General features: G+C 44.0%; 1 protein-coding gene across 2 annotated transcripts in view; it reads left to right on the top strand.

The window, feature by feature from the left end:
• Positions 1-434: 434 nt before the first annotated feature.
• Positions 435-25,111, top strand: part of PLEKHG7 (pleckstrin homology and RhoGEF domain containing G7) — a 129,383-nt gene continuing 104,706 nt past the window's right edge. For both annotated transcript variants that reach the window (XM_073620185.1, XM_073620184.1), the window contains exon 1: positions 435-682. The gene's annotated coding sequence lies outside the window, so the exon portion shown is untranslated. The remainder of the gene's footprint in view (positions 683-25,111) is intronic.

The raw sequence follows: 25,111 nt of genomic DNA, 5'->3' as shown, positions 1-25,111 counted from the left end.
AATTTGTTCCCGTTGGGGATCAATTTGTTTACATATTGCCACAGTATCCATAACCTGTAACCAATAGGACTCCTCAGCTAGCGCTGGGTGCGATTAGCGGCACACACCCTCCCATTGTTCTCGGGTTAGCCTGAAGACTTGTGGGATGGAGGATGCTCATATCCCAGGAGTCTGCAGGCAGTAGACATGTGTTCCATACTACGTCACAGACGCCTAGGCGTGAAATGTGGACATGAAGGGAGGGGAAGCAGAAAATCTCTGTTTTTGAATAGAATGACAGGTGACAAGTTGTTTACACATAACTATTTTGGTCTCATGCCCTTTATTTTCTACAGAACATGCTAAATGATCCCCCTTGAGGCAGCCCTGGTCTCCAGGCTATGGCTGGGTGTGCATACCAAACGGCTGGGATTTCCTAAGAACAAGGACTAGTTCTGTCACCAGGAGCAGAGAAACCAGCTCAGCAGATAGAAGCCTCCTCCACACATAGAAGCTCCTCCACACATAGAAGCTCCTCCACCACCACCACTCTGTGGATGTAGACAGCACACCGCGTCACGTGACGGCCCGGGGACAGCGCTGTGTACAGTACAAAGTGAAGACATGTGCCGCCTGTGATATCAGGAGGAGGGAGTGCTGAGACCGGCACACTGCGGGATGGAATGTTCGGGAGACTCAACATGTAAGTGTGGGAATGGGGAGCTCCTTAGGGTGAAATTACTATTGTTATACCGGGACTTGCCGACTAGTCTGTCTGTCATATGTGTGTTACTAAACTACAGCACCTGCCGACTTCTCCTTCATCAGCTCATTGCACTGCTCTGCTTGTCAGCTGATTCCATTTACACAACTCATTTTACCTTCGTCCTGAGGCTCTGCACCTGTCATCATAGTACTGGGGTCTGAGGTCATAGTACTGGGGTCGGGGTACTGAGATCATAGTACTGGGGTCTGAGGTCATAGTACTGGGGTCGGGGTACTGAGATCATAGTACTGGGGTCTGAGGTCATAGTACTGGGGTCGGGGTACTGAGATCATAGTACTGGGGTCTGAGGTCATAGTACTGGGGTCAGGGTACTGAGATCATAGTACTGGGGTCGGGGTACTGAGATCATAGTACTGGGGTCGGGGTACTGAGATCATGGTACTGGGGTCGGGGTACTGAGATCATAGTACTGGGGTCTGAGGTCATAGTACTGGGGTCGGGGTACTGAGATCATAGTACTGGGGTCTGAGGTCATAGTACTGGGGTCGGGGTACTGAGATCATAGTACTGGGGTCTGAGGTCATAGTACTGGGGTCAGGGTACTGAGATCATAGTACTGGGGTCGGGGTACTGAGATCATAGTACTGGGGTCGGGGTACTGAGATCATGGTACTGGGGTCGGGGTACTGAGATCATAGTACTGGGGTCGGGGTACTGAGATCATAGTACTGGGGTCGGGGTACTGAGATCATAGTACTGGGGTCGTGGTACTGAGATCATAGTACTGGGGTCGGGGTACTAAGATCATGGTACTGGGGTCGGGGTACTGAGATCATGGTACTGGGGTCGGGGTACTGAGATCATAGTACTGAGATCATGGTACTGGGGTCGGGGTACTGAGATCATGGTACTGGGGTCTGAGGTCATAGTACTGGGGTCAGTGTACTGAGATCATAGTACTGGGGTCTGAGGTCATAGTACTGGGGTCGGGGTACTGAGATCATAGTACTGGGGTCGGGGTACTGAGATCATGGTACTGGGGTCGGGGTACTGAGATCATGGTACTGGGGTCGGGGTACTGAGATCATAGTACTGGGGTCGGGGTACTGAGATCATGGTACTGGGGTCGGGGTACTGAGATCATGGTACTGGGGTCGGGGTACTGAGATCATGGTACTGGGGTCGGGGTACTGAGATCATGGTACTGGGGTCGGGGTACTGAGATCATGGTACTGGGGTCGGGGTACTGAGATCATGGTACTGGGGTCGGGGTACTGAGATCATAGTACTGGGGTCAGGGTACTGAGATCATAGTACTGGGGTCTGAGGTCATAGTACTGGGGTCGGGGTACTGAGATCATGGTACTGGGGTCGGGGTACTGAGATCATGGTACTGGGGTCGGGGTGCTGAGATCATAGTACTGGGGTCGGGGGAAATGAGATCATGGTACTGGGGTCGGGGTACTGAGATCATGGTACTGGGGTCGGGGTACTGAGATCATGGTACTGGGGTCGGGGTACTGAGATCATGGTACTGGGGTCGGGGTGCTGAGATCGTAGTACTGTACTGGGGTCGGGGTGCTGAGATCGTAGTACTGTACTGGGGTCGGGGTGCTGAGATCGTAGTACTGTACTGGGGTCGGGGTGCTGAGATCGTAGTATTGTACTGGGGTCGGGGTGCTGAGATCGTGGTACTGTACTGGGGTGCTGAGATCATAGTACTGTACTGGGGTCGGGGTGCTGAGATCGTAGTACTGTACTGGGGTCGGGGTGCTGAGATCGTGGTACTGTACTGGGGTCGGGGTACTGAGATCATGGTACTGGGGTCGGGGTACTGAGATCATGGTACTGGGGTCGGGGTACTGAGATCATGGTACTGGGGTCGGGGTACTGAGATCATGGTACTGGGGTCGGGGTTCTGAGATCGTAGTACTGTACTGGGATCGGGGTGCTGAGATCGTAGTACTGTACTGGGGTGCTGAGATCGTAGTACTGTACTGGGGTCGGGGTGCTGAGATTGTAGTACTGTACTGGGGTCGGGGTGCTGAGATCATGGTACTGGGGTCGGGGTAATGAGATCATGGTACTGGGGTCGGGGTACTGAGATCATGGTACTGGGGTCGGGGTACTGAGATCGTAGTACTGTACTGGGGTCGGGGTGCTGAGATCGTGGTACTGTACTGGGGTTGGGGTACTGAGATCATGGTACTGGGGTCGGGGTACTGAGATCATGGTACTGAGATCATGGTACTGGGGTCGGGGGTACTGAGATCATAGTACTGTACTGGGATCGGGGTGCTGAGATCGTAGTACTGTACTTGGGTGCTGAGATCGTAGTACTGTACTGGGGTCGGGGTGCTGAGATCGTAGTACTGTACTGGGGTGCTGAGATCGTAGTACTGTACTGGGGTCGGGTGCTGAGATCATGGTACTGGGGTCGGGGTACTGAGATCATGGTACTGGGGGTCGGGGTACTGAGATCATGGTACTGGGGTTGGGGTACTGAGATCATGGTACTGGGGTCGGGGTTCTGAGATCATAGTACTGTACTGGGGTCAGGGTGCTGAGATCGTAGTACTGTACTTGGGTGCTGAGATCGTAGTACTGTACTGGGGTCGGGGTGCTGAGATCGTAGTACTGTACTGGGGTCGGGGTGCTGAGATCATGGTACTGGGGTCGGGGTACTGAGATCATGGTACTGGGGTCGGGGTACTGAGATCGTAGTACTGTACTGGGGTCGGGGTGCTGAGATCGTGGTACTGTACTGGGGTTGGGGTACTGAGATCATGGTACTGGGGTCGGGGTACTGAGATCATGGTACTGAAATCATGGTACTGGGGTCGGGGTACTGGGGTCGGGGTACTGAGATCGTAGTACTGTACTGGGATCGGGGTGCTGAGATCGTAGTACTGTACTGGGGTGCTGAGATCGTAGTACTGTACTGGGGTGCTGAGATCGTAGTACTGTACTGGGGTCGGGGTGCTGAGATCATGGTACTGGGGTCGGGGTACTGAGATCATGGTACTGGGGGTCGGGGTACTGAGATCATGGTACTGGGGTCGGGGTACTGAGATCGTAGTACTGTACTGGGGTCGGGGTGCTGAGATCGTAGTACTGTACTGGGGTCAGGGTGCTGAGATTGTAGTACTGTACTGGGGTGCCGAGATCGTAGTACTGTACTGGGGTCAGGGTGCTGAGATTGTAGTACTGTACTGGGGTGCTGAGATCGTAGTACTGTACTGGGGTCAGGGTGCTGAGATCGTAGTACTGTACTGGGTTGCTGAGATCGTAGTACTGTACTGGGGTCGGGGTGCTGAGATCGTAGTACTGTACTGGGTTTGGGGTGCTGAGATTGTAGTACTGTACTGGGGTCGGGGTGCTGAGATCGTAGTACTGTACTGGGGTCGGGGTGCTGAGATCGTAGTACTGTACTGGGGTGCTGAGATCGTAGTACTGTACTGGGGTGCTGAGATCGTGGTACTGTACTGGGCTCGGGGTGCTGAGATCGTAGTACTGGGGTCGGGGTGCTGAGATCGTGGTACTGTACTGGGGTGCTGAGATCGTAGTACTGTACTGGGTTTGGGGTGCTGAGATCGTAGTACTGTACTGGGGTCGGGGTGCTGAGATCGTAGTACTGTACTGGGGTGCTGAGATCGTAGTACTGTACTGGGGTCGGGGTGCTGAGATCGTAGTACTGTACTGGGGTCGGGGTGCTGAGATCGTAGTACTGTACTGGGGTGCTGAGATCGTAGTACTGTACTGGGGTCGGGGTGCTGAGATCGTGGTACTGTACTGGGGTCGGGGTGCTGAGATCGTGGTACTGTACTGGGGTGCTGAGATTGTAGTACTGTACTGGGTTTGGGGTGCTGAGATTGTAGTACTGTACTGGGGTCGGGGTGCTGAGATCGTAGTACTGTACTGGGGTGCTGAGATCGTAGTACTGTACTGGGGTCGGGGTGCTGAGATCGTAGTACTGTACTGGGGTCGGGGTGCTGAGATTGTAGTACTGTACTGGGGTCGGGGTGCTGAGATCGTAGTACTGTACTGGGGTGCTGAGATCGTAGTACTGTACTGGGGTCGGGGTGCTGAGATCGTAGTACTGTACTGGGGTCGGGGTGCTGAGATCGTAGTACTGTACTGGGGTCGGGGTGCTGAGATCGTGGTACTGTACTGGGGTTGGGGTGCTCAGATCGTAGTACTGTACTGGGATGCTGAGATCGTAGTACTGTACTGGGGTCGGGGTGCTGAGATCGTGGTACTGTACTGGGGTCGGGGTGCTGAGATCGTGGTACTGTACTGGGGTCGGGGTGCTGAGATCGTAGTACTGTACTGGGGTCGGGGTGCTGAGATCGTGGTACTGTACTGGGGTCGGGGTGCTGAGATCGTAGTACTGTACTGGGGTCGGGGTGCTGAGATCGTGGTACTGTACTGGGGTTGGGGTGCTCAGATCGTAGTACTGTACTGGGATGCTGAGATCGTGGTACTGTACTGGGGTCGGGGTGCTGAGATCGTAGTACTGTACTGGGGTCGGGGTGCTGAGATCGTAGTACTGTACTGGGGTCGGGGTGCTAAGATCGTAGTACTAGGATTGTGGTTGTGTGATGCTAGAAAAATAGAAGAAGTCACAGCAGAAAAAAAGACCATCAAGTCTGCCCCATAAATTTTTGTCTTTAGTATAAATCTATGTTTGTGCCAAGCTTGTTTCAATCCATTTACTGTTGACTAACTCACTACCTCTGCTGGAAATCTATTCCAAGCATTAACTACTTTTGGTAAAATAATACTAGGATTAGTTTTGAAATGTATTTGTTGCTCATTTGAGGTCCTATCCCCATGTTCTTAACCTTAGCTTCATATAGAAAATATTGCCCTCCTGACCCATATTCACACTCTTTCATCCATGTCTCTGCTTTCCATTTTTTCCTCCAGACTGTACATTTTAAAGTGGATGTAAACCCTCAAATATACCCAGGGAAGTGATCGGCGTCAGATGATACATAGGGATGAAACAAATCTCCCTACATAAGTTTTACTTGTATATCTGCTGTCTTCAGCTTTATTTATTCTTTAGAATGTTCAGATTGTGTTAGGCTTCATATATACGGGACGTTTCTCAACCTCTCCCGAACGCTGGAAAATCACAGCTAGTAATCCACGTTTAAAAACGTGTGCTTAGCAGCGTTTACAAGCCGCGTTTAGCTGCGTTTGCGTTCAGGAGCGATGTCTGCCGGGCACCCACGATTGCCCGTTAACCAACCAGGACGGTGGATCTGTGTGTGTAAACACAGATCCATGTCCTGTCAGGTGAGAGGAGACCTATCATGTGTCTCCTCCCCTTGTGAGTCCCCGCCCCTTACAGTTAGAATCACTCCCTAGGACACACAGTTAACCCTTTGATCGCCCCCTAGTGTTAACTCCTTCCCTGCCAGTGACATTTATACAGTAATCAATGCATTTGTATAGCACTGATCGCTGTATAAATACCAAGGGTCCCAAAATGGTGTCAAAAGTGTCCGATCTGTCAGTCATGATAAAAATCGCAGATCGCCCCCATTACTAGTAAAAAAAAAAAAATTAATAATAAAAATGCCATAAAACTATCCCCTATTTTGTAAACCAATAAATATACGCTTATTGGCATTTTTTTAACCAAAAATATGTAGAAGAATACATATCAGCCTAAACTGAGGAAAATTTAAAAAAAAAAAAAAAATGGGATATTTGTTATAGCAAAAAGTAAAAAATATTGTGTTTTTTTTTTTTTTTCAAACTTGTCACTCTTCTTTTGATTATAGCGTAAAAAATAAAAACCGCAGAGGTGATCAAATACCACCAAAAGGAAGCTCTATTTGTGAGGGAAAAAAATGATAAAAATTTCATTTGGGTACAGTGTTGTATGACTGCGCAATTGTCATTCAAAGTGCGACAGCGCTGAAAAGTGAAAATTGGTCTGGGCAGGAAGGGGGGTGAAAATGCCCTGTATTGAAGTGGTTAAATAAGCTTGCATCATCTAATAGTATTTGTTCTGACATTGTCAGGCAGCATATTTTTGGATATCACAGTAAAGCTGACTTTAGTTTTTAATGCCTAGAGCTAGCATTTGGTATGGCAGTATGAGGAAAGGCTCAATAGTCACAGTAGACTGTATGTCTGTAATGGGGCCCAGGGCTGTCTTTACATAGGAAGCAAGAACAATAAGCAACATACTTACATAAAATCAGTATTTATTTTATATGGGAACAATTTGTTTTATGTATCAGAACTTACCCTCTGCATGGCAGTTACAGAGAACGGGGGGCCCCATTGCACACAGACACGGCCCTCTAATAGCTGTAATTGTTGGAGTATGGAAGCTACTTCTGAGATGGGTATTTTGGAATTAGGTTTTCTTTACATGAGATGAAACATTTACACTATATTGTTTTTTTTTTTTTTCCCGCATTTTATAGCAGATACCTGCTATGTGCTGTTACGCATGGCATTTTAATCAGATTTTAGCTTTCAGGATTTTTAGGGCAGTCATTCTAATGAAAATGGAATTAGGAATCTGCCCTAAGTATTAATACACTAACGATGAGGGAATTTCTGAAAATCCGCTCTGTCGTCATTTCATATGACTCACTGGTATGATCTACTTTGCAGTAGAAAAAATCCAGGACAAACCACACATTTTACAACCAGGGTTTTTTTTTCTTTTTTTTCATAAAGATACTGACGTATCGACTTAAGATCAATTCCCAGCTACTTTTACAGGTTTGACCTAACGCACTGCAATAACTGAGGAAACATGGCAATACAGAGAAATAACTAGGGGAAAAAGGGAAAAACACGTCTCGTGCTTGGGGAATTTCTCATTTATGGCATTAGCGTGCAACAATATCCTTCTTATCAGCATCTGGGCAGTCTGGTAAAAAAAAAAAGCAGAAATCAATTACCGTATTTATCGGCGTATAACACGCACCTTGATTTAAAGAGTGACGTTTCAGGAAAAAACACTTGAAATTTAAATAAAGCAAAATAAGGGTCAAATCGTTCTCTTCGTTCCTCCTAAGACCTCCTGCTCTCTAGCTCCCTCATCACCTACCACCTCCAGGACTTTTCCTGAGCCTCTCCCATCCTATGGCTCTCCCTACCCCAATCTGTACGGCTGTCTCCTAATCTGCTTGCGGTTTTTAGACGATCCCTGAAAAACCCTTCTCTTCGGAGAAGCCTATTCTGTCCCCACCTGACAACGGTACTTTTAATTTCTCCATCAACTCATCTCCCACAGCTATTAACTTTTGTATCACTTGACCCTCCCTTCTAGATTGTAAGCTCTACTGTACTGCCTGCCGTCTTGTTGTAAAGTGTTGTGCAAACTGTTGGCGCTATATAAATCCTGTATAATAATAATAATTGTATTTTCCTAAGGGCTGTAGCAATAATTGCTTTGGTTAACTTGACAACAATTCTGTGAGCAATTTGAGGTAATTTCTGTTCACTTCCTGTCCTAGAGATGGAACAGGGAAAAAAAAAGAGAACATCTCCCAAAGTGAGAGGAACTCCACTCTCAGACAGTTGTCCTCCTTTTTAAGTGGATCTGCACCCGCCTGGCCCCGTTCTGTTTTTTTTTTTTCCACCCCCCACTTACCTTAAGGCTAGGTTCACACATGTCCGGTGAGAATATCCCCTCCGTTTTCACTGCAGATTTTTAAAACACCTGTTTTAACCAGCTGCAATTTAGATGCCGTTCAGATGCAAATATTTTGAGACGGCGACCACCGGTGTCTTTATCAGTAGTTGGTTGTTAAAGGGGTTGTAAAGTTATTATTTTTTTTTTTAATAACAAACATGTTATGCTTACCTTCACTGTGCAGCTCGTTTTGCACAGGGTGGCCCCGAACCTGGTCTTCTGGGGTCCCTCGGTGGCTGTTTCAGCTCCTCCCCGCAAGGACTCAACACCTTAATGCGAGCTCCCTCGCATGGTGGTTAGTTCTTGCGGGCGCGCTCCCGTGATACAGCCGGCGGCTATAGCCGCTCACTGTATCACTCGGCACCGCCCCCCAGCGCGCCGTGTCATTGGATGTGATTGACAGCAGCGCGAGCCAACGGCTGCGCTGCTTTCAATCCATCCACTGTAGCCTATCAGCGGCCAGGCTGAGTGGCGAAGGGGATGTCGGGAGCGAGCGCGGGACTTTCGAGGGGTCAGGTAAGTAAAATGGGGGGGCTGGGGGTGGCGGTATTGTCCGAAGTTTTTTCACCTTAATGCATAGAATGCATTAAGGTGAAAAAACGTTTACCTTTACAGCGGTCCTGGAAGCTGGCCACCACGTCCTTAACAACAGATGACTCATCAGCTGTCAGCGGGGTTTCCTACTGACAACTGATATTTAAAAAAAAAAAAAAAAAACCTTGCTGGCAATAAAAAATTGTGAATAAAACGGCGTGGGGGTCCCCCCAATCAGTACCAGGCCCTTTCGGGTCTGGTACAGATTTTATAGGGAACTCCTCGCCAGAATTTTTTTTTAACAGAAAATTTTTATTAAACAAATCAGCATTACATTACAAGATAATTTAGTGCATTCAAAGTAGAGAGGATAATGACAGTAAAATCTACCTTCAACCTGTAGTCTCTGTTTATCAGATATTCCAGTTGTGCAGATGTCAGAAATATCACTTAACAATACACCTTATTGCATTATAGTATTATACCATCGTAGATAAAATTATGTAAGTAACCAATTTCAATCCGGCCTGATAAGGAGGGGGAGGGGGGGGGGAGAAGAGGGGAGCGAAGGAAAGGGAAGGGGGGAGCAAGAGGGAATGAGCACAAGAATTTAAAAATAAAATGATGTGGGCCCCCCCCCCAATCCATACCAGACCCATGGGCCTAGTATGGATTTTGAGGGGAACCCCCATGCCAAAATAAAAAAAAAATGGCATGGGGTTATCCCCCCCCAAATCTATACCAGACCCTTATCCGAGCATGCAGCCTGGCAGGAAAGGGGGGCAACAAGCATACCTCAACATGGGGGGGTGCTTGGGGCATGGGGGCTCTGCCCCCCCCCCCATCAAAGCACCTGGGCCTAAGGCGATTGCTGTGCATAGGGAGGCGGGACCTGGACATTTTTGCCTAAACAAAAAATGAACAAAACCGCATGATACCTACAGAGGATGGAAGGAGGAGTGCAGTGGAGGGAAGTAACAGAACAGAATGAACGTCTGCTTTAATACAGGCCGCAGCCTGCAAGAATTTTACTATGTTGACGTGTATTTAGGGGCCCAAAGAAATTAGGGGCTCATTCACGCTGATGTATAGTTTTGTACGCAGCTGTATGCTGGTCTGTGGGCCTATTCACACAGCCATGTACAGCAAGGGAAATGTTCCACGCAGCTAAAAGGAAAAGGACACAGCTGCATCCGGGCCTGTAATTTCTGCCGTATTTTACACTGTACGCATGTTAACAATTGTGTTAACTTTAACAAGCACATAGCATGCAGATTCCCTATTGGCCACTGCCATTGCTCCTGGCTGACATGTCAGTATGAGCAATATGCCTGCGCCGCTGATTACACATTGTCAGCCTCAATGAGTTATGGAGCCGTCATTTATGAATGACTGCCTGAGGTAATTTAGTGCATGCAGATTGACCCCCTATAAGTTCTCCATGCTGAGAGACTCTTATTGACTGTAATTAAATTCAGTAACAGAACAGGGCTGACAGCTTCATGTGTTGTACTGTGTACTGGGCTCTGCTCACAGGGATCACTGAATCTTTGTTTCCTCTACAAACTTTTACTGTTGGCTGCAAGTCTGCTATTCTCTAGCCCTTTCACTGCCAGGAGAGACAGAGGAAAATATTCATTGTATTGGTTAAAAAAATAAAAAAAAAAGGATTATTTCAGAAACACTCCACACAGGCAGGTAGGGTTTAGCTTGATTTGATTGCCATATCTTTAATTAAAGTGTCCCTAACCCAGGACCCTGCATTCACTATATCTGATCTCCCACAGTACACAGAACATGGAAATTCAATTATTTTACTAAATATAAACTGCTAAATACCTTTTCTCATCAGCAGTATATAGCAGTCTTGTGACTTCTTTCAGCTCTACTTTAGTTCAGAGGAGTTTTCATTTTACTCTGACTGTCTTATAAGGCTGCAGGACCCCTGACTCTCTATCTGGACAGTGCTGATTGGCCCTGTGCTGATCACATGCTCTCTCCCAAGAAATTAAACAAAAAACTTTCTCCAGCAATACACACCAAACTGAGCATGTGTACTCCAAAGGCTCTGTACTATCAGGAGATGGATTGAGGACAGTGGAAGAAGGGGAGAACCAGAGAAGATAGGATGAAACAGACTTTTTAGACAATGCAGAGGATTAACCTCTTAGGTTCCACAGTGAGTATAACAAGCATGCTTTACCGCATAGACAGACTGATTTTACTGTTGAAGATTTAGTAACACTTTAGATTAGTAAATTAATAATTCAGTGTCGGAATATTTGAAGCTACACAGGCAGAAAAATACATACATGGGGGACAGTTAACCTGGGGTAACCTGGCCTAGGGTTTGTACTTCTGTCCATCTGTTCCTGAGATTTACACAGTTCTGTCGCACAGTTAAAGCAGTAGTAAATCACTGGGTGTTTTTTCCTGACCTGAAAGGTAGTGTCTTAATGTGCTAGTATGCATCGCATACTAGCGCATTATGTTAAACTTACCTGAAAACGAAGCCTTCTAGCACCGCACTGTCACCGCTGCAGGTTCTCCCATCTTCACCCGGTCTTCCTTCCGGGTTTGCAAACTGAGCTGTGTAATTGGCCGGAGCAGCGATGACGTTTCTCCCACTTTAGGTGCACTACAGGTCTTGTCCCTCCCCCTCCTTTAACTGGACAGTGAAAGAAGAAGAAGCAGCAGAGTAATGCGCTCATCTCTTTGTTTCCTCCTCTTCCTGTATGATCATTTTTACATAGTTAGTCAGGTTGAAAAAAGACACAAGTCCATTTAGTTCAACCAAAAAAAAAAAAATTCATCCCATATACACAATCCTTTACCCACAGTTGATCCAGAGTAAGACGAAAAAACCCCAGCAAAGCAGGATCCAATTTTCTACAGCAGGGGAAAAAATTTCTTCCTGATCCCCGAGAGGCAATCAGATTTTCCCTGGATCAGCTTTACCTATAAATGTTAGTACCCAGTTATATTATGTACATTTAGGAAAGAATCCAGGCCTTTTTTAAAGCAATCTACTGAGCTGGCCAGAACCACCTCTGGAGGGAGTCTATTCCACATTTTCACAGCTCTTACTGTGAAGAAACCTTTCTGTATTTGGAGCACATGAGCTCTGCTGTACAACTAATTGCCTACTTCTCTAATTGCTAGTCTGAGCCCTGTTGTGCAGGGAATACAAGATGCTGATACCAAGTCAGATTCAAGTAATTACACTGCTTGCATTTACAAATAAATTTAAAGTGGGTGTAAATCCTTACATATACCCAGTGAAGTGACCAGCCCCAGGTGATACACAGGGATGAAACACATCCTCCTATATAAGTTGTACCTGTTTATCTGCAGTCTTTTCATTTCTAAAGCTGTTACAAGTGTAGAATTTATACAGTGTGTCTGAGCTTTCAGGAAACAGAAGGTGGGGAGCTGTTCCACTCTACAGAGCCCAGTAAGAGCTAAGGATCACCCCCCTCCCCTCACACAGCACACAAGAACAGAGCTGAGGCTGTCAATCACAGGCTGTGTTCTGGACATCCCTCTCATGTCACCTTGTTTTGCTTTCAGGAAAACTTGTCAGAAGTGACTTGTGCAGGAAGCAGAGGAACAGGGCAGCAGACAGAAATCACACTTGGTGCTCTGTATTGAGACAATCACACGCTATAGTGGGATATGCTTTGTTCATATTCCATGTCTGAGGTTTACAACCACTTTAATTATTCAGTACAGAACTGCATTATTTGCACATTTTATATTTACCTGGAATTCAGCTTGAAAAGAAACAGCACTGTAATACAGCGTACACATGATCAGAATTTCTGACAACAAATGTTCGATGTGAGCTTGTTGTCGGAAATTCCGACCGCATGTAGACTCCATCGGACATTTTTTGTCGGAATTTCCGACCAACAAAATTTGAGAGCTGGTTCTCAAATTTTCGGACAACAAAATCCGTTGCCGTAAATTCCGATTGTGTGTACACAATTCCGACGCACAAAATTCCACGCATGCTCAGAATCAAGCAGAAGAGCTGCACTGACTATTGAACTTCCTTTTTCTAGTCCTATCGTACGTGTTGAACGTCACCGCGTTCTTGACGTTCGGAAATACCGACAACAATGGTGCGACCGTGTGTATGCAAGACAAGTTTCAGCTAACATCCGTCAGAAATAAATCCACGGTTTGGTTGTCGGAAATTCCGATCGTCTGTACGTGGCATAAGACCCCTTTTCCACTGGGGCTGCCTGTGCGTTCGAGGTAAATCGCTGCTCGTTCTAGCGACGCTTTACCGCTGTTTAAACAGTGCTTTTGCACCATTTTTCGGCCACTAGCGGGGCGCTTTTAACCCTAAAAAATGGGTTGAAAACTCCGGTGTTGCGGCGCTTTTCAGGTGATTCGAAAGCGCTCATTGCAATGGGCAGGGTGTTTTTGGGATAGCTGTATACAGCGCTCCCAAACCACCCCAAAGATGCTGCTTGCAGGACTTTTTCTAACGTCCCGCAAGTGCACCGTCCGGGTGTGAAAGCACCCATTGCAATGAATGGGAGGCGGTTTTCAGGTGCTTTACAGGCACTATTTCTATCGCTAAAACACCCAGGGTCTAAAAACTAGAATTATTTCCAGTATTGTAGTGCAAAACTCTACATTTGGGGTCTCTGCTAAGAGGAGAAATAGAACAAGAACTTTTAGTGTAAAAATGTGCAATTAGTCTATCATGTGCTATAACCAAATTGGTTTTTAAGTTTTGTCAATATGCCCATACATATTCGTCAAGACAACCCCTCCATGTCACGTTATTATGTATGGTTCATCCTTCGTTGTAATTTACATGTTCAGGGCAGAAGCTGAGGATGTTTGTGCCTTGTTATCCATTGTGAATCTAGTAGAAAATAAAGAGCTCCCAGCCTCTGCAGGCCACATCTACAACACATGCTCACTGAGTATGATGTGAGTCACTCAATGTGCCCTTCATCACCTCCCTGAATTATTGTTGTCAAACTATGTAATGTAGGTAACAAAGGGGAAAGTCACAAGACTGTGTGTTTATAGTAAAATGGAACAGTATTCAATTTCTCAATATATTCTTCGTGAATAGTGTTAGACTTGAGCATGTGCTAGCAATATATCAAATGAAACGAACAGCTGCAACCATTTAAATGTGCACTCTAACACTTGCGTGAAATGAGTAATGTGTATAGAATGGTGCGCTGGCTCAATTAGCTGGAAATAAACAAATTCATAAGGATAAACATAAATTGCAAAACATAATGAATTCAAACACAAATATTAAAATAAAGTCCAAGTGAAAAAATATAAAGTCCAATTGCAAAGAATATATATATATATATATATATATATATGACTGCTCAGTTCATATCGTGATTGTTTTTTGGTTTCACTGGATATATTTTTCAAACAGCAACCACCACCGCCAATGAATGAATTGTCCGCTCACCTCAGGGTATTACTTCAGATCCCTGAGGAAGTCACGTGACCAGTGACGCAACGCGTCAGGTGGAGCCTTGTGACGTCACTTCCGGGTGTCTACAGTGTACGGAAGTGTGGTGCGGAGGCGACTGTTTTTCTCTATACCTGATCGTACCAAACTTTACTGTAAGCAGCTATTGAATAAATGTGTTATACTTTACTGACAATATTGCGCTATTGGTATTTTTGTTCTCTCTCAGTGATTATCGGTCAAGAGGCATGTTACCCGAGTTTTAAATTTTTTACAGCGGGGACCCTAGAAGCTAGCCATTGAAGTTTAAAGCTTTGTCTGACCTTATGGTCATTCCCTGAGGTGAGCGGCCAATTCATTCATTGGTGGCAGTGGTTGCTGTTAATTTTTTGGTTTCATTGGTGTCAGTGGGAAGAATAGAGTCCCATCATTGGTGTCAGTGGGAGGAATAGAGTCCCATCATTGGTGTCAGTGGGAGGAATCGTGCCCAATCATTGGTGTCTGTATGAGGAATCGTGCCCCATCATTGGTGTCAGTGGGAGGAAGCATGCCCCATAGTTGGTCAGTTTGAGAAATAGTGCCCCATGGTTGGTGTCAATGGGAGAAATAGTAATTTACTGTTGATGTCAGTACCAGGAATTAGGCCCATTGTTGGTGTCAGCGGGAGGAAAAGTGCCCCAAGGGCTAGAAAAGGCAACCAAAGGGCTGCAGTTTGGAGACCACTGGTCCAATGGAAAGATGACAGTGTGCTGCCTTAAATCCCAATATTTAAAGCCAAAACATTCAGTATTAGGGCCCATTCACCCCAGCAGCACAAGTTAGTGCACAGCGCTACACCAGGATGTGGTGTACCACTTTGCATCCCACTGTGCTCAAAACGAGTAGAGCATGTTTTATTTTTTTCAATGCATACCACCACAGCAGTTGTGTGAAGTGAACTATAAGGCCTGGTTCACAGTATTGCGGGTGTGGGAATCGCAGTGATTCCCGTACCCACAACCGCCCGCAGTAAAAACACGGTGCTCTTTTAGTGAATCATTCTTAATGGCACCCCCACGCATCTAAAAAAGCAGCTCATTTGCAGCTGCGGGAACTGCAGGGAAATTGCATGGTGCAAAAGCAATATGTGATTTCCCAGCCAATGCGTTTTTAACCGCTTCCCATCCACGCTATAGCCAAATGACGGCTACAGCGTAGACCTTCTTTGCCGGGAGGCTGTCATATGGTACCCTCCCATGCTTGAGTGGCTTGCGCGCCCCCCCCCCCTTCTGGGGCGCGTGTAGCGTGCTGTGATCAGCTGAGTCTATGAGACTCAGCTGATCACAGATCGGAGTACGGGGTCAATGCTGACCTCTTACCACGTGATCAGCTGTCAGACAATGACAGCTGTTCATGTGATGTAAACAGAGCTGGTAATAGGCTATTTTTTCTCTTCACGCTGTGAATTCTACCTTCCTCTCCCGCTAGAACTTGTTGAAGGTGTTTCACATTCAAGGTGTTGAATGTATTTGCCGGTCATGACGAAATTCAACCAGCATGACCATATTTTCTGAAATTTGAAGGGAGTGTCCTTCGCTTGGTGTATAAGTTTCTCGTTTTCTGTATACGCTTAAGCCATTCGGCTATAGACTGTGGTTCTGGGGAACGCCATGAATGGCAAATGAGTGAAGGTAATTTTTTGAGATCAAGGAATGATGCAGCAAGAATTGCGCTGGTTAGAATTCAAGCGAAAAAGTAGTAATTTGGTTTGTGAGACGGTGAACCTCTTTCCAGTATGGTTGTATCTTAGGACATGTCCACCAGATGTGTAAAAGCGAACCCAGCTCCTTGTTACAATGCCAGCATTGCGGGGGGAGAGATGGAGATATTTTTTGTAACCTGCGGGGGATTCTGTACCATCTTGAAAAGATTTTGATTGCATTCTCTTGTACATAGACATTGATCGTCCTTTTGTGGATGTATGTATAGATATTTTCCCATTCTAGGTCTGATAAGTCAATAGAGAGTTCTTCTTCCCATTTATGACTGGCTAAGTTAGATTTGGGGTTGCATTCAGCAAATAGCAAGGCATATTTGTCAGAAATTAGGTGTCTCTGGGGTTCCGTTTTCAGGCATAACGATTCGAATGGGGTGAGATGTCAATTGTGTCGGGGTTTGGACCCTTCAAGGAAGTGTCAGATTTGCAGGTAAGACCACAGTGGAAATAATTGATTTGTCCTCCGGGGGGATAGTGTCTATAGTATGAGAAGGCAACTCTTCTCATAGAATTGTTCTGTTTGGTTTGAGGGTGTGGCCAAATGTCTGAAAGGAATGTTGTGGAGGTTCCTGGTGGGAAATCCGGGTTATGGCGAATTGGTGTCATAATGCCTAACATTAAGGATATTTTGTGTTTACGGCAAGTTTCTTGGAAGGAGATTAGTGTTGGGTGTATTAACGGTGATTTTTGCAGGTTTGCCGGAGTTTGTCTAGGGTCGATCCAGGCTAGTTGGAGTAGCGGGGAAGGGGACATAGCATGTTCAAGCTGAACCCATGCCTTGACTTTGGAGTGAACGTTCCAATCAATTATTCTTGTTAATTGGCAGACTCTATGGTACTTCTGGAGATCTAGGAGTTCTATACCTAAGTTTGGGAATCGTCAGCCTACAATAACTGATTCTTGGATGTGAGGTGCCCCATAGAAAGTTAGTACAGGTACTCTTGTACGTTGAGAAAAAGGCAGGTGAAAGCTTTATCAGTATGGTTTGAAGTAAGTAAAGGATTCTAGGAAGTATGTTCATTTTGACAATTGCAGCCCTGCCAAACCATGAAAAGAGACCAATAGACCATCACTTTAAATCGCGATGTATATTTTGCAGTAACGGTAGGTATTTCTTAGAATAAGGGTCTGCAAGGGAGGAGGGTAATTGAATGCCAAGGTACGTAATCGTGTGCTTGTTCCCTTTAAAGGGAAAGTTAGATTGACATTGCTGATATGTTTCCTGTGGCAGTGTGTTGTTTAGGGCATTGGATTTCGATTATGGTGAGCTATTGAGACGCCCTTAATATCAGGGTTTGCTCTGAAGAGTCTGAGTAGTGGCTCGAGGGTGAGGACAAAGATAAGGGGAGAGAGGGCACCCTTGGCGTGTTCCGCTCGATGGAGAAGGCATTCGATAGGTGGCCATTTATGCAAATTCTCGCTGTGGGAATGGAGTACAGTGTGAGGATAAAATTTAACAATCGATGTCGGAGACCTATAGCCTTGAGCATTTCCCTCATGCAGTCTCAAGCCACTCTATCAAATGCCTTCTCCATGTCAGGGGAAAGGAGAAACCCTTGGTGGTGGTTAGCTTTTATCCAGTGATGAATATTGGTCGTCTTGATTGTGTTGTCCCTTGCTTCTCTGTCTGGTATAAAACCAACTTGGTCAAGGGAGATGAGCTGAGGGAGCAAGGGAAGTATACGGTTGGCTAACATTTTAGCAAACCATTTTAGATCAACATTTAATAATGAGATAGGTCTATAATTGGTGACTGAGGAGGGATCTTTCCCTGATTTTGAGATCACAGTGAAGGTCTCGAGGGGGCTCTGTCGGATATGCAAAGTAGTTAAAAGAGAAAGAACGGGAGGAGGAGATCTGTGTATGTTTTATATTATCCCACGGTTAGTCCGTCTGGGCCCAGGCTCTTGTTGGGTTTCATTTGTTTAAGCACTATTTTGTCTTCTTCTGCTGATAGTGGACATTCTAGATCTCGTGCTATAGAAGTCGAAATTGGGTTAGGGCTATATTTTTGTAGGAAATCATGGATTAGCTGCTGTCTTGGTTTATCTGCCTTAGAGGAGTCCGTTGGGGATAGGCTTTATAATTGTGAGTAGTAATCGACAAATTGCTTAGCAATGTCAGGGTTAGAGTTGGTTTTATGGCCTGATGGGTCAATTATGAAGTGTATTGTTGAGGCTGTTCTCTTGGATTGTAGGGCTCTCGCTAGGAGTTTTCCAGATTTGTTACTGTACTCGTAAAAGAATTTCTGAGATAAGATATATATTTACGATTTATTTTTTTGTCCAATTCTTCTAAAATTTCTGACCTGGCCTGTAGAAGGGCTTGAAAGGTGTCTGATGCTTGTGTCTGTGTGCGCATTCTAGATTCTGGATGCGGCCAGTCAGTTCAGAGAGAGCGTCTCTGTCTTTCTTGATTACGTTTGGCAGCAGCTGCAATTAGAATGCCCCTTATTACGCATTTATGAGCTTCCCATTTGATGACAGAGAAAGACTGTAGATTTGTTTTCTATGAAATATTGCCTGAGATGAAGTTTAACCTCGGCTACTATAGAGGGATCCGTAAGTAGAGAGGGGTCTAGCCTCCAAATCGAAGGGTGGGTGTGCAACTTTGGGAAGGATATGGACATGGAGACTGGGTGGTTGTCCGATAAGAACATGGGGTCGTTAGATGCTTGGTGAAGTAGGGGTAAGTCTTTCTGACAAATGAACAGATAGTCGATTCTTGAGTATCGTTGATGTGGGTTAGAGAAAAAGGTAAAGTCTCTACCATTGGGGTCTAGTGTACGCCAGGAGTCGTGAAGCAATAGGTCACACAGTTGTGACTTAATTGATCATAGTGCTTTATAGGGAATGGGTGCGCCATTAGAGGTATCTTGGAGAGGGTTCAACGAGACATTAAAGTAACCCCCCCCCCCCAAATCAGTATGCCTTCTTGACTAGAAAATTACTTAATTTTATATATATATCTATATATATATATATATATATATATATATATATATATATATATATATATATATATATTAATATAATATATATTTAGCAGAGACCCTAGAGAATAAAATGGCGGTCGTAACAATATTTTATGTCACACTGCATTTGGGCAGCGGTCTTTCAAACATATTTTTTGGGGGAAAAATTGCACTTCAATGAATTAAAAAAAAAAAACAGTAAAGTTAGCCCAATTTTTTTTTTTTTTTTTGTGTAATGAGAAAGATGATGTTACGCCGCAAGAATTGTGATCTTTATTCTAAGCAAAAAAATTGTGATTCTCATTTTATCCAGAATTGTGCAGCTCTAGTGGAGAGCCAATGTTTTATTTGTAGGAACTGAAATAATTCAGAGGAGGGGGCATGGTATTTTTCCCTAATTTCTACCCAAGTGTAGATGTTGTGGCCATTGAGAGATGAAAGTGCACAAAAAAAATTATGGAGGTGCCACCAATGGAAGGCTCCGGAGGATTTCAGTCCCGGAGTAAATATCAGGTTACCCAGAAGGGGTGAGAGAAGGAAGTGTGGCGAGAGCAATTTACTAGTATTAGTATTTAGTGGAGTCCCAAATAGCAAGGGTATGCCTCATGAGAGGGCTCATAGAAGCGGGTCTAAATTTAGGTAATGTTAGGATATGAGCAAACAGCAACTGGTGAGCAGCAAAATATGTCCAGGTCTACCCACAGGGAGGTCAAGGGGGCAGTTTGCCCAGCTGCAAAATATTTGTTGAAATTGGAGACTCCAAGGTCACCCTGTCTTTTATGTGTAAACAACATAAGTCGGGAGGAACGGGTTTTTATTGGATCATATGAAGCTAGATACGTGGTTTTGAAAAGATTTCAGTGTGTATGACGAGGGTTGAGTAGCATTTTTACAGGAGTAAAATGCCGTTAAAGGGGGGGGGGGGGGGTCAGAACAAGTGTGATCATTGAAGAAGAGTTCACAGCACAGCTAGAGAACTGACCGCTCTGTGCTCTCATGCCTAATGTGGTCAGTTTTTAATAGGAAAGCACAGAGACTAACTCGAACACCTGGGATTTCACACAAGGAAAGCAATACAAAGAGAACTGGATACTTTTTCATACAAGTACATGGTACAGCAGGCTCATATCAGGAATATGAAATGGTGGGTTTACATTGCTTTAAGCCATTGGTTCTCAACTCCTGTCCTCAGAACCCACTAACAGGCCAGTTTTGCAAGCAAACTGAAATATCATAGGTGATAACATTTGCTGCTCAGTGATTGTAGTATTCTAGTCTGCATCTCCCCAAGGTAATACTTAAAATCTGGCCTGTTAGTGTGTCCTGAGGACAGGAGTTGAGAACAACTGCTTTAAGCAATCTCAACAGGTGTTGGCAAAATTGAATGTCTGTCCTATACACCATTATATTTAACCCGGGAGAAAAGGGTGCTCCAATTCACATACCAGGGTGAAGTGGTGAATATCCCCAAGAAACAACAAGCACCTCACCCAGAAGTCCATCGTGGTATACGAATTGGAACACCTTTTCCTTGGGTTGACTCTTATCAGTACAGGCTGGCTTTAAATGGCACGTTTTGGTTTCAATTTTCACTGTAACGATCATATCATGGGTAATGATAGAAGGTGAAGCCTATATAAAAGTGCATCTTACTAACTAATGCTTTGGGCAGCATGATAAAGACAACATTGGTTAGTAAATATTGTATGAACAGAAGTAACCAATATGATTATGTATCATAAATGTCAGAAAAAAAATCACTCCAATGGGTTAGATGGTTCTCCACGAGGTACCACTGGGCCCCTTGCTATCTTTTATAGAAAACATGCGGGCAACTAATGTTGGCCATACACTGCTAGAATTTTGGTTAAAATATTTTATATGTTAAGAATGTTTGTGCGACTTTCTAATGGTTAGTGGGGTCAAAACAATGTTTGTTTTTAACTGCAATGATGAGAACATTTAAAGGAGTAGGGGTAGTAACATTTTCCAACAAGCTAATTTCTTACAGTGTGTAGTTTTTCATTTGGAAAAGTCCATTCACTCCAAAATCATATTGAATTAACAAAAATATTAAAAGCAAGTGAAGTTGTGAGGTGCTCTTGAATGACATTTGTCAGGTCGAATGTACTGAGAATTTTCATGCAAACGCTCAGTTGAAAATCTACTAGTATATATATATGGTCAGCTTCAGCCTTGCCAACAATCCAAATAAATCTTCTATAATTACAGTATCATGGATCTAAACAAACTGTATCTGGTCTATTATCCTTCATCAGAATTCAGTTACACATAATAACAAAAGTAAACTATGAATGGTATGTGATTAGTCATGTGGATAATGGTTTCATTGGCCTTATAAAACTAGTAAATAAGTGTTTTAATGGTCTGTAATAGGCCTCTCCTAGTTGTAAAGAAAAAACGATTAGGCTGGGTGTTGTTTGGCTGGTTACCGTGCAAGTCACTCTTGTTATGTCTATGTCGTTTTTTTTTTTTTTGCTCTGTACAGCTGCCTAGGAACATTTTTTTTATTTACAAAGCTATCTGAACTTCTTCTTCTTTTTTTTTTTTTTTTTTTTTTTTTTTTTTTGTATGGGCGAACTTTTTATTTTTATGAACAATTGAGTATATATCCTAAATCTGGACATTGTTATTGTGTTCTTTGAAACACAGCTTTCTACTGAGATTAATTTGACTTTACTTTATAGCTAGAAATAATACAATCAAATTTACTAGCACCTCGCTTACATGATCTTGTTTGTATCGTGAAACTACGCTCCTATGTGAACTCAACGTCTGATTTTTGTTTCATTAGTATGGTTTTCGTAAGAAAAAGATCGTAAGAGCAAGACTACGCATGCTCAGAAATGAAAGAATACATACAAAACTTTTCAACACATTACGCCACTTCTGACGTTGTATTCTGTCGTATGAAAATTTTCGCATTGTGAGTAACCTCATCACTTTCGACATGAGCATGCCACAAAAAACAGACGCTTGGTTGCCCGAAAATCTAAGCACGTGTATGAGGCAAACTTTCTTCTTGGATATAGGGAGGATTAGAACCTCTGTCAGGTTTTTATTGTTATTTGTAACCCAATTGATGAGATTAACCTTACTTTCTCTCCCACTCTCAGGGGCAGTGGTCACCAGAACAAAAAAAAAAGGGACCCAGACATTGTTAAAAACCTGAAAAAGGTTCTGACTACCTGGTGCCAAACTTGTGATTGGACGGCCACATTTGGTTCTTTCATAGTTGTTATGCAGCCTCTGGCTCCTGGCTTTTAGATCAAATAACTTTTTTTTTTCATTCAAACAAATACCAGGGTACAAACATACATGAGGATGTAAATGCAAGAGACTTTCCACAATATGTCACACAATCAATGAGGACCATATATGAAAAAGAGATCATAGCTGTGCAATGGAAAGACAATGTATACAGTATACAAAAACACAGTACAAGGTAATAAACTAGAACAGTGTGAAAGGTGACAGACCCAGTTATATGATTCTTCAGTAAAGGAAAGGAAAGGGAGAGAAGGTAGAAAAATGGAGAGACGTGCTTGAAAGCTACCACAAAAGAGGGACAGTACATCCCCCAATAAAACCATAGGAAGGGTGGACACACTATCCCACCACCAGAGCTGGCTGAGTCGCTATTGGCCCACCACCACATCCACGTAGTACGAACCTTCTCGGGGACTAAACTATACTCTGCTACAAGCATTTCTATTGCCAGCATTAACAGCAGCATTTTGTAATATACCCCCAAAGTCATACTATCTTCAGCAGCATGACTCCATTCTCCAGCCACACTTGTAGCTTGTCTACAGACCCAAGTAATCTTCTATATCATTATCTGCAGTTTCTAACTCTCTAACTCTTTGGCATTATATATACTCATTCACATTATATGTGGGGATTGGTGGTTTTCAACACTGCATTTTTTTTTTCTTTTATGACTTCTTCGCATTTTCCCCTAATGTGTTTTCTATTGAAATCAATGGAAAAGCTTCAAAGTGCATGTCAATGTGTGTTGTGCATTTTGTATTGAATGTCAACGTGTATCATAACCCACATCAGCATGTGTTGTAGGGATCAACCAATATAGTTTTGTAGGTGCCGATATTTTGATATTTTTTGGACACCTCCCAGGCCGATAGCCAATATTCTGTGCATTTAACATTTTTATTTTTACACTGTCCTTTTACATTTTTCTTTTTTCTTTTTTGACAGTAATAGGCAGTGACAGGTACTCTTTTTTTTCCCCGACAGGGAAGGCTCCCCGCCTGCAGAATACAGTAGCTTAGCAGGAAGGATTCTTTCATTCACCTCAAATGTGTGGATGTGGGAATTGGCTCATTTATTTTCATTCAACCCGCTGGTTATGTGAAAAAAAAAAAAGAATCACATATGGTCTGCCTTAGGCTGGCCATAGACCGTTTGAATCTTGGTCAGTTAAGAAGGAAGTGGTTGAGATTCGAACTGTGTATGGGCAGGCTGAATGTACCAAATTGATCGATCCATCAACTTGGGTACAACCAGCCTGCCAGATTTTACTTGCGATTATCACTAACGGCTGCTATAGCCGCTAACATTAATTACTGTCTTCTCCCATGGGGGACGGCTTAACCCCCCCCCCCCCCCCCGCTGGGGGAATACAATGTATCAGCAAGCGGGATTCCCCTGTCGGCACTTTGTTGATGGGGGAACTGTGTGAATTTCTTTCCTGCAACCAAATTCACACCATCTATGGCCATCTATAACATAGCAAACCATCCAATTTTTGGTTCCGTTCCAATAAAGTTCGATTGATTACCTAGAAGATATACAGTACTATAGGAATATTCAGGAACTTTGCATACTTTCCTTGTGCTCCTTCCAGCTAAAGATGACTATACACACATAGATTATTTTTGTTCACCTATGGAACAGATTTCCTCATCCTTGATATACAGCGTGGATGGAGAACTCTTCTGCTATGGCCGTTTTTCATTTTGCCGATGCCTGGCAGAAAACCCAAACAGTGTCTGCATCTGATTGAATGCAGCTGCTGTGAAATTTTCTGTCTGACAGGGCAACCCACATAGCAAAATTTGTATAGGCGGTACCCAGCATAAAAGAAGCCAGCAAAGTTTAAGGCCTCATGCACACGGGATGTTAAAATAACGTTATGAAAATGCCAGTAGCTTTGCAGTAATTTTTTTAAAACTTTTTTCAGCTTTTTTCAACGTTTTTGCAATAGCGTTTTTTAGCGTTTATTAGCATTTTTAGCGTTTTTCCATGTTAGCGGTTTTTAGCATTTTTTTTTTTTCAATGGATCAAAAACGTTAAAAAACGTTGGTGAGCGACGTTTTTGAGCGTTTATCAGAGTTAGAGCATTTTTACAGCTGAAAAACGTCCCTCAGAACCCACTGGTCCTGGGTTTTTTTTACAGCTTAAAAACGTCTATGCCATTTGCAGCTCAAAAACGCCTAGGTGGGCATGAAGCCATAGACTAACATAGACAGGTGTTTTTAAGCTGCAAAAAACGCTCAAAAAAGCGTCTGTAAAAACGTCCGTGTGCATGAGGACTAAATGTAATACTGAGTTTATGTAAAACAATCTTAGCTTTCTGTTTTCTGACCTTTTAGGAAGATAGCACCAGAGTTTCACATTGAGGGATGGATTGGTTTACATTCATTGTCCAGCAGATATGTGCTGTGAGTCATGTTATGTAATACAAAGTACAGGTTATGATGTTATCTCAGCAGACAGACAGACAGAAATACGTGGCTTAAGGGGAATATACAATGCAAGGCAATCAGACACTGGAGAGACAAGTAGAGATTGGAGACAAATGGCCATAGGTTAAAATATGTAAATAGACCCTAAATGATTCATTAGGTCATTATCGAAGAGTCAGACCTGAGAACATGTTTGAACATCATAGGAATAATACAAGGGATGAGTATGTCATTGTGATTCTAATTTAGATAATCAGTTACATTGTATGTTGTGTACAA

Source organism: Aquarana catesbeiana, linkage group LG03, assembly GCF_042186555.1.
Source record: "Aquarana catesbeiana isolate 2022-GZ linkage group LG03, ASM4218655v1, whole genome shotgun sequence".
Lineage (NCBI taxonomy): Eukaryota > Metazoa > Chordata > Amphibia > Anura > Ranidae > Aquarana > Aquarana catesbeiana.
Note: the sequence above shows the minus strand (reverse complement) of the source record. Positions and strands in the feature narration are given on the sequence as shown.